General features: G+C 45.9%; 1 pseudogene; it reads left to right on the top strand.

Moving 5' to 3' along the window:
- The first annotated feature begins 2,311 nt into the window (after positions 1-2,311).
- LOC128439757 (piggyBac transposable element-derived protein 3-like) overlaps positions 2,312-8,969 on the top strand; it is a 60,738-nt pseudogene continuing 54,080 nt past the window's right edge.

Here is an 8,969-nt window from a genome sequence, read left to right as displayed (position 1 = left end):
CCACTGCGTGTCTCCTCATCTCGGCTGGTTCTGCTGTTATATTCCCATCCGGCAGCCGGAGACCCACCATCTGCTTCCCCTGGGCCACGGATCTCTCCAGATTAAAAAAGAAAGAAGTGGGTGCGTCTATGTCTTTTAATTTCTGGAACCGAGCTCGAACCAGAGCTCCTTTGGCCTTCTCCTGGAGAAAGGAGTTTAGTTGTTGTATTTTAGTTTTTAATGTCTCCGTGTTGGTAGGTACACTTTCCAGCTCCTTTATGTCGGCCTCTAGCTGCTCCATTGCTCTTTTAATGTTCCCTGAAGAGTACGCAGTGTATTGCTGGCAGAACACCTTAATTTGACCCTTGCCAACCTCCCACCACTGACACAGGGAGGGAAACAACTCTTTCTTTGATTCCCAGTTGGCCCAGAACAGCTTAAAATTCCCACAGAAATTTAAATCCTTTAAAAGCTTAACATTAAAATGCCAGAAGGATCCAGGCTTTCTAGCAGGAGATAAAAGTAGATCTACTAGAACTAAATGATGGTCTGTGAAGCCAACCGGGTGAATTTGACAGTTTGTGACACGGGTAATAAAAGGAGCGGATATGTAAAATCTGTCCAGCCGGGCACCATGGATCCTGCCGTCTGTTATCTTTATCCAGGTGTACTGCCTGGCCGAAGGATGTTGCCTCCTCCACGGGTCCACTAGATCTGCCTCCTTGACTGTCTGGCCCAGGAAAGAGGAGGACTGAGGATGGAGCTCCTGTCCTGTTCGGTCCAGATTGACATCCGTGCAGCAGTTCCAATCCCCCCCCATTACAATACATTCCCCTTGACCAACACTACCCAACATGTTTTTTAATAATTTAAAAAGAGTAACCCGTTCAGGACCTTGGTTGTGTGCATACACGTTGATTAAATTAAAAATAATACTGTGTATTTCTACTCTTATAGTCAGAAACCTGCCTGCCACGCTCTCTGTGCTGGATAGAATTGTCATGTTTAAAGAGGGAGAAAATAACACAGCGACTCCTGCGCTCAGGTTAGAGCCATGGCTGAGTATGTGCTGCCCCCCCCACCATACTCCCCAGTCTGTCTCATTCAGGCAATCACTGTGTGTCTCCTGTAAAAAAAGGACATCCAGCTTTTTTACTTTAAAAAGTTCTGATACTAAAAACCTTTTCTGAGCACTTCTACCCCCGTTAATGTTTAATGAGGCTACCCGTAATGCCATGAGAGGATAAAAAATGCAGCTTAAAAAGACAAACAGGTACACACAGCAGAAAGAAAACACCCAGTGATGAATGGTCATGGTCAATTTTATTTACAACTTTTTCTTCTCTTTGACCGTATATTACATGGTAGACCTTTTTTAGCTGCAGTGACATGCTTCCTGAGCCTATACCTTCTTTTCTCATCCAGGACATCCGTCCCCACCACCTTCTGCAGTGTACTGACTGTCTGAATGAACTTTCCTACGTCTGGGAAGTACTCCCCTACTTCCACTGCTTTACCAAATGATTCATCCAGAAACTCATTGACCTCTTTTAATGAATATAACTCTGCGCTTAGTGAGATGCTGTCAGCTAGAGACACATTATCAGATTCATAATCTTCCTCCACATCCATCTCACTAACCTGACTGTTGTTTACTTCAGCCTGTGGTTCTGCCTGCTGTGCAGGACCACACTGCATCTCCTGTTGTTGCTCGGCAACAACCACCTTTTCTATTTCAACCTGTTTCTCACATCTCTTCTTCGACCTCACCGCAGCCACCGGCACTACCGGTACCACCGGAGCCGACCCGGGAGCCGCAGCCACCGGACCCGCATCCGCGGCCCCGGGAGCCGCCGCCCCCGGAACCGCATCCGCGGCACCGGGAGCCACCGGAACCGCATCCGCGGCACCGGGAGCCCCAGCCCCCGTAACCGCATCCGCGGCACCGGGAGCCGCAGCCCCCGTAACCGCATCCGCGGCACCGGGAGCCGCCGCCCCCGGAACCGCATCCGCGGCACCGGGAGCCGCCGCCCCCGGAACCGCATCCGCGGCACCGGGAGCCGCAGCAGCAGAACCAGTAGCCGCAGAGGACGCAGCAGCACCGGCCGACCGGCCCCACACAGGCCGAGTCACCCCAGCGCTGCCCTCCCCTCCTTCCGCTCCAGCGGCCCCCCCCGCCCGTCTCCCGTTCGGGCACGTCACTTTCTTGTGTCCCACTTCTCCACACTGAAAACACTTCATGCTCCCCGAGCTCGCATAAACCATGTAGAACTGTTCCTCGTAGCGAACCCGGAAAGACACGTCTAGTGTCTGAGACTCATTCTCCAGAAACATGAAGGCTTGTCTCCTCAGAGACTGGACGTGCTTCAGCTTCGTGTCTCTGCACCCCAGAGCCACCGCGCGGAACCCACTCGCGAACTTCCCGAACCTCCTCAGCTCTCTCTCCAGAGCTTCATTGGGGATGAACGGGGGGACACCGGACACGGTGATCCGGGTGGAAGCTACCGCTAGCGGGGACACTTGAATGAACTCCTCCTCTAAAGTTAAACCGCTCTCAATTAGCTTAGTGACCAAGTCTGGATCTTTAAAAAAGATCACCAGCGCCTTGTTCATCCTGGAAGCGTAAGAGATGTTCTCATGTCCCACCTGCTCCCCCACAGCCAACAGCACCTGCTCCACCGTGGAGCTGAGCTGAGGCACCAGCCTGACGCCATGTCTCAGGGACATCGGCGGCGTCCCTGCGGACGCCATCCCCCCCACAGACACGGCAAACACACAGACAAACTACACTAAACGTACACAAACACTACACAACAATGAACATACAATAAACATACAGAAATCTGAATAAGTTTGAACGCACTTTCCTTCACCTCCTCTGTCTTCACAACTACACCTCCACCAACGAAGAAGAAGAAGAAGAAGAAGAAGAAGAAGAAGAAGAAGAAGAAGAAGAAGAAGAAGAAGAAGACGAAGAAGACGTAGTAGAAGAAGAAGACGAAGAGGAAGACGAAGAAGAAGACGCCGACGACTGCGGCGACGAAGACTACGACCCGGTGCGCGACGCCGCTGCTGCAGATTCCTCATCGTGCACATCTTCGGAAGAAGAACAAGAAGAAGAAAAAGAAGAAGAAGAAGAACAAGAAGAACAAGAACAAGAACAAGAAGATGATGATGATGGAGTAGGAGGAGGAGGACAAGGACTCGTGCAAAGAGAGACCTTCCTGTCCAAAAACGGAGAAATAACATGGTCCTCGACGCCGTACCACCGCGAGGGCCGCTCCGCCTCCGCCTCCACCTCCACCACCACCTCCTCCTCCGCTACGCCCGTCGGGGTCCCTTCCCCGGGCCCCACGATGCACGCGACGTCCGGCGTCAGCGACGCGGTCTCGATGTTCGGCCTGTTTGTCACGCCGACGGTAGAGAACATCGTCCTGGAGATGACTAATCTGGAGGGTCGTCGGAAATACGGTGACGGCTGGAAAGGGATGGACGCAACCGACCTGCGGGCCTACGTGGGGCTGCTGATCTTGGCGGGCGTCTACAGGTCCCGGGGCGAGGCAGCCGCCAGCCTGTGGGACGCCGAGAGCGGCCGCGCGATATTCCGCGCCACGATGCCCCTGAAGGTCTTTCACACGTACTCCAGACTGCTGCGATTCGACGACCGCGAGACGAGACGCGAGAGACGCGCCTCCGACAAATTGGCGGCCGTGCGAGAGGTCTGGGACGCTTGGGCGGCGAGGCTGCCGCTCCTCTACAACCCGGGGCCCGAAGTGACCGTGGACGAGCAACTGGTTCCGTTCAGAGGTTATTGTTTTTGTTATTCTTTTCGTCATGTTTGTTATGTCGTGTATCGCAGCCGTGTATTTTTTCTCGTCGCGTTACGTGTCACGTGGCCTCGCGGGTTGACCGCCGGCATGCACCTGGCGACTCGGAGATTCTCTTATTTTGTCTTCTTTCCTGAAGATATTGTCGATGTTCACGTTTCGTCTCTTCTCCTCTATCCTCTCCCCCCCCCCCCCCAACCCTCAAACACGCACGCATGCGCACGCTCAAACGCGACAGGCCGGTGTCCGTTCCGACAGTACATGCCCAGCAAGCCGGCGAAATACGGGATCAAGTCGTGGGTGGCGTGCGACGCCGTCTCCAGCTACGCTTGGAAGATGCAAGTCTACACCGGAAAGCCGAGCAGCGGGCTCCCGGAGAGGAACCTGGGGCTGCGGGTCGTGCTCGACGTCACCGAGGGACTGAGCGGGCGCAACTTCACGTGCGACAATTACTTCACCTCCTACGAACTGGCGCGGCGGCTCCTGGAGAGGAACGTCACCGTCGTCGGCACGGTTCGGAAGAACAAGCCGGAGCTCCCGCTCCGGCTGCTCTCGGTCAAGGGACGAGCGGCGTTCTCCTCCGTGTTCGCCTTCACGCCCGCCGCCACTCTGGTGTCTTACGTCCCGAGGAAGAAAAACAGGAACGTGGTGCTCCTGAGCACGCGGCACTCGGAGGCGGACGTCAGCGACCGCGCGGACGGCAAACCGGTCGTCGCCTTGACTACAACCGCAACAAAGGAGGCGTGGACAACCTGGACAAGGTGATCGGAACGTACAGCTGCAGGAGGAAGACGGCGCGCTGGCCCCTGGTCGTCTTCCACAACATCCTCGACGTCTCTTCCTACAACGCCTTTGTGATATGGCGAGAGGTCAACCCCGACTGGATGTCGGGCAAGCGGAACAAGCGGAGGGTGTTCCTCGAGCAGCTGGGAAAGGCTCTCTTGGCTCTGTACATCGCGCGGAGGGAGCGCGTCCCTCGCACCGAGGCGTCCGCCGCGGTCGTGAAGGCCGTGAAAGCGTCCGCCGCCGCCGCCGCCGCCGAGCCGAGAGACGTTGACAGCGACCGAGAAGACACCCGGCACGAGCGTCCAGGATGTGCAAGCACAGTTTTTTTATTAATTTGATTTAAATATTTTTTTTTGTAAAAATGTTTTAATATTATTTTGATTTATGTGCGCAGCAGGATGTGCGCCGCAGGATGTGCGCCCCACAGAATTTGCGCCCCACAGGATGTGCAAGGACAGTTTTTTTATTAATTTCATTTAAAAAAAAAATTGTAATTTGTTTTTAATATTATTTTTATTTATGTGCGCAGCAGGATGTGCGCCGCATGATGTGCAACCCAAAGAATGTGCAAGGAGAGTTTTTTTATTAATTTGATTTAAAAAAAAAAAATTGTTTTTTGTTTTTATTATTATTTTTATTCATGTGAGCAGCAGGATGTGCGCCCCACAGAATTTGCACCCCACAGAATGTGCAAGCAAAGTTTTTTTATTAATTTGATTTAAATATTTTTTTTTGTAAAAATGTTTTAATATTATTTTTATTTATGTGCGCAGCAGGATGTGCGCCCCACAGAATTTGCGCCCCACAGGATGTGCAAGGACAGTTTTTTTATTAATTTGATTTAAATATTTTTTTTGTAAAAATGTTTTAATATTATTTTTATTTATGTGCGCAGCAGGATATGCGCCGCAGGATGTGCGCCCCACAGAATTTGCACCCCACAGGATGTGCAAGGACAGTTTTTTTATTAATTTGATTTAAAAAAAAAAATTGTAATTTGTTTTTAATATTATTTTTATTTATGTGCGCAGCAGGATGTGCGCCCCACAGAATTTGCGCCCCACAGGATGTACAAGCACAGTTTTTTTATTAATTTGATTTAAAAAAAAATAATTGTAAATTGTTTTTAATATTATTTTTATTAATTTGTGCAGCTGGATGTGCTCCACAGGATTTGTGCCCCACAGAATTTGCGCCCCACAGGATGTGCAAGGACAGTTTTTTTATTAATTTGATTTAAAAAAAAAAATTGTAATTTGTTTTTAATATTATTTTTATTTATGTGCGCAGCAGGATGTGCGATGCAGGATGTGCAGCCCCACAGAATGTGCAAGCACAGTTTTTTTATTAATTTGATTTAAATATTTTTTTTTGTAAAAATGTTTTAACATTATTTTTATTCATATGCGCAGCAGGATGTGCGCCGCAGGATTTGCACCCCACAGGATGTGCAAGCACAGTTTTTTTATTAATTTGATTTAAATATTTTTTTTTGTAAAAATGTTTTAATATTATTTTTATTTATGTGAGCAGCAGGATGTGCGCTGCAGGATGTACGCCCCACATAATTTGCGCCCCACAGGATGTGCAAGCACAGTCTTTTTATTAATTTGATTTAAATATTTTTTTTTGTAAAAATGTTTTAATATTATTTTTATTTATGTGCGCAGCAGGATGTGCGCCCCACAGAATTTGCGCCCCACAGGATGTGCAAGGACAGTTTTTTTATTAATTTGATTTAAATATTTTTTTTGTAAAAATGTTTTAATATTATTTTTATGTATGTGCGCAGCAGGATGTGCGCCGCAGGATGTGCGCCCCACAGGATGTGCAAGCACAGTTTTTTTATTAATTTGATTTTAATATTTTTTTTTGTAAAAATGTTTTAATATTTTTTTATTTATGTGCACAGCAAGATGTGCGCTGGTGGATGTTGGCCCCACATAATTTGCGCCCCACAGGATGTGCAAGCACAGTTTTTTTATTAATTTGATTTAAAAAAAAAAAATTGTAATTTGTTTTTAATATTATTTTTATTTATGTGCGCAGCAGGATGTGTGCTGCAGGATGTGCGCCCCACATAATTTGCGCCCCACAGGATGTGCAAGCACAGTTTTTTATTAATTTGATTTAAATATTTTTTTTTGTACAAATGTTTTAATATTACTTTTATTTATCTGCGCAGCAGGTTGTGCGCCGCAGGATGTGCGCCCCACAGGATGTGCAAGCACAGTTTTTTTATTAATTTGATTTAAATATTTTATTTATGTGCGCAGCAGGATGTGCGCCGCAGGATGTGCGCCCCACAGAATTTGCGCCCCACATAATTTGCGCCCCACAGGATGTGCAAGCACAGTTTTTTTATTAATTTGATTTAAATATTTTTTTTGTAAAAATGTTTTAATATTATTTTTATTTATGTGCGCAGTAGGATGTGCGCCGCAGGATGTGCGCTCCACAGAATTTGCGCCCCAAAGAATGTGCAAGCACAGTTTTTTTATTAATTTGATTTAAAAAAAAAAAAATTGTAATTTGTTTTTAATATTATTTTTATTTATGTGCGCAGCAGGATGTGCGATGCAGGATGTGCGCCCCACAGAATTTGCGCCCCACAGGATGTGCAAGCACAGTTTTTTTATTATTTGGATTTAAATATGTTTTTTTGTAAAAATGTTTTAATATTATTTTTATTCATGTGCGCAGCAGGATTTGCGCTGCAGGATGTGCGCCCCACATAATTTGCGCCCCACAGGATGTGCAAGCACAGTTTTTTATTAATTTGATTTAAATATTTTTTTTTGTAAAAATGTTTTAATATTATTTTCATTTATGTGCGCAGCAGGATGTGCGCCGCAGGATGTGCGCCCCACAGAATTTGCGCCCCACAGGATGTGCAAGCACAGTTTTTTTATTAATTTGATTTAAATATTTTTTTTTGTAAAAATGTTTTAATATTATTTTGATTTATGTGCGCAGCAGGATGTGCGCCGCAGGATGTGCGCCCCACAGAAATTGCGCCCCACAGGATGTGAAAGGACAGTTTTTTTATTAATTTGATTTAAAAAAAAAAATTGTAATTTGTTTTTAATATTATTTTTATTTATGTGCGCAGCAGGATGTGCGCCGCAGGATGTGCGCCCCACAGAATTTGCGCCCCACAGGATGTGCAAGCACAGTTTTTTATTAATTTGATTTAAATATTTTTTTTTGTAAAAATGTTTTAATATTATTTTTATTTATGTGCGCATTAGGATGTGCGCCGCATGATGTGCGCCCCACAGTATTTGCGCCCCACAGGATGTGCAAGGACAGTTTTTTTATTAATTTGATTTTTTTTAAAAAATTGTAATTTGTTTTTATTATTATTTTTATTTATGTGAGCAGCAGGATGTGCGCTGCAGGATGTGCGCCCCACAGAATTTGCGCCCCACAGGATGTGCAAGCACAGTTTTTTTATTAATTTGATTTAAATATGTTTTTTTGTAAAAATGTTTTAATATTATTTTTATTTATGTGCACAGCAGGATGTGCGCCGCAGGATGTGCGCTCCACAGAATTTGCGCCCCACAGGATGTGCAAGGACAGTTTTTTTATTAATTTGATTTAAATATTTTTTTTTGTAAAAATGTTTTAATATTATTTTTATTCATGTGCGCAGCAGGATGTGCGCCGCAGGATGTGCGCCCCACAGGATGTGCAAGCACAGTTTTTTTATTAATTTGATTTAAATATTTTTTTTTGTAAAAATGTTTTAATATTATTTTTATTTATGTGAGCAGCAGGATGTGCGCCGCAGGATGTACGCCCCACATAATTTGCGCCCCACAGGATGTGCAAGCACAGTCTTTTTATTAATTTGATTTAAATATTTTATTTATGTGAGCAGCAGGATGTGCGCCGCAGGATGTGCGCCCCACAGAATTTTGCGCCCCACATAATTTGCGCCCCACAGGATGTGCAAGCACAGTCTTTTTATTAATTTGATTTAAATATTTTATTTATGTGCGCAGCAGGATGTGCGCCGCAGGATGTGCGCCCCACAGAATTTGCGCCCCACATAATTTGCGCCCCACAGGATGTGCAAGCACAGTTTTTTTATTAATTTGATTTAAATATTTTTTTTGTAAAAATGTTTTAATATTATTTTTATTTATGTGCGCAGTAGGATGTGCGCCGCAGGATGTGCGCTCCACAGAATTTGCGCCCCAAAGAATGTGCAAGCACAGTTTTTTTTATTAATTTGATTTAAAAAAAAAAATTGTAATTTGTTTTTAATATTATTTTTATTTATGTGCGCAGCAGGATGTGCGCCGCAGGATGTGCGCCCCACAGAATTTGCGCCCCACAGGATGTGCAAGCACAGTTTTTTATTAATTT

Source organism: Pleuronectes platessa, chromosome 5 (assembly GCF_947347685.1).
Source record: "Pleuronectes platessa chromosome 5, fPlePla1.1, whole genome shotgun sequence".
Lineage (NCBI taxonomy): Eukaryota > Metazoa > Chordata > Actinopteri > Pleuronectiformes > Pleuronectidae > Pleuronectes > Pleuronectes platessa.
Note: the sequence above shows the minus strand (reverse complement) of the source record. Positions and strands in the feature narration are given on the sequence as shown.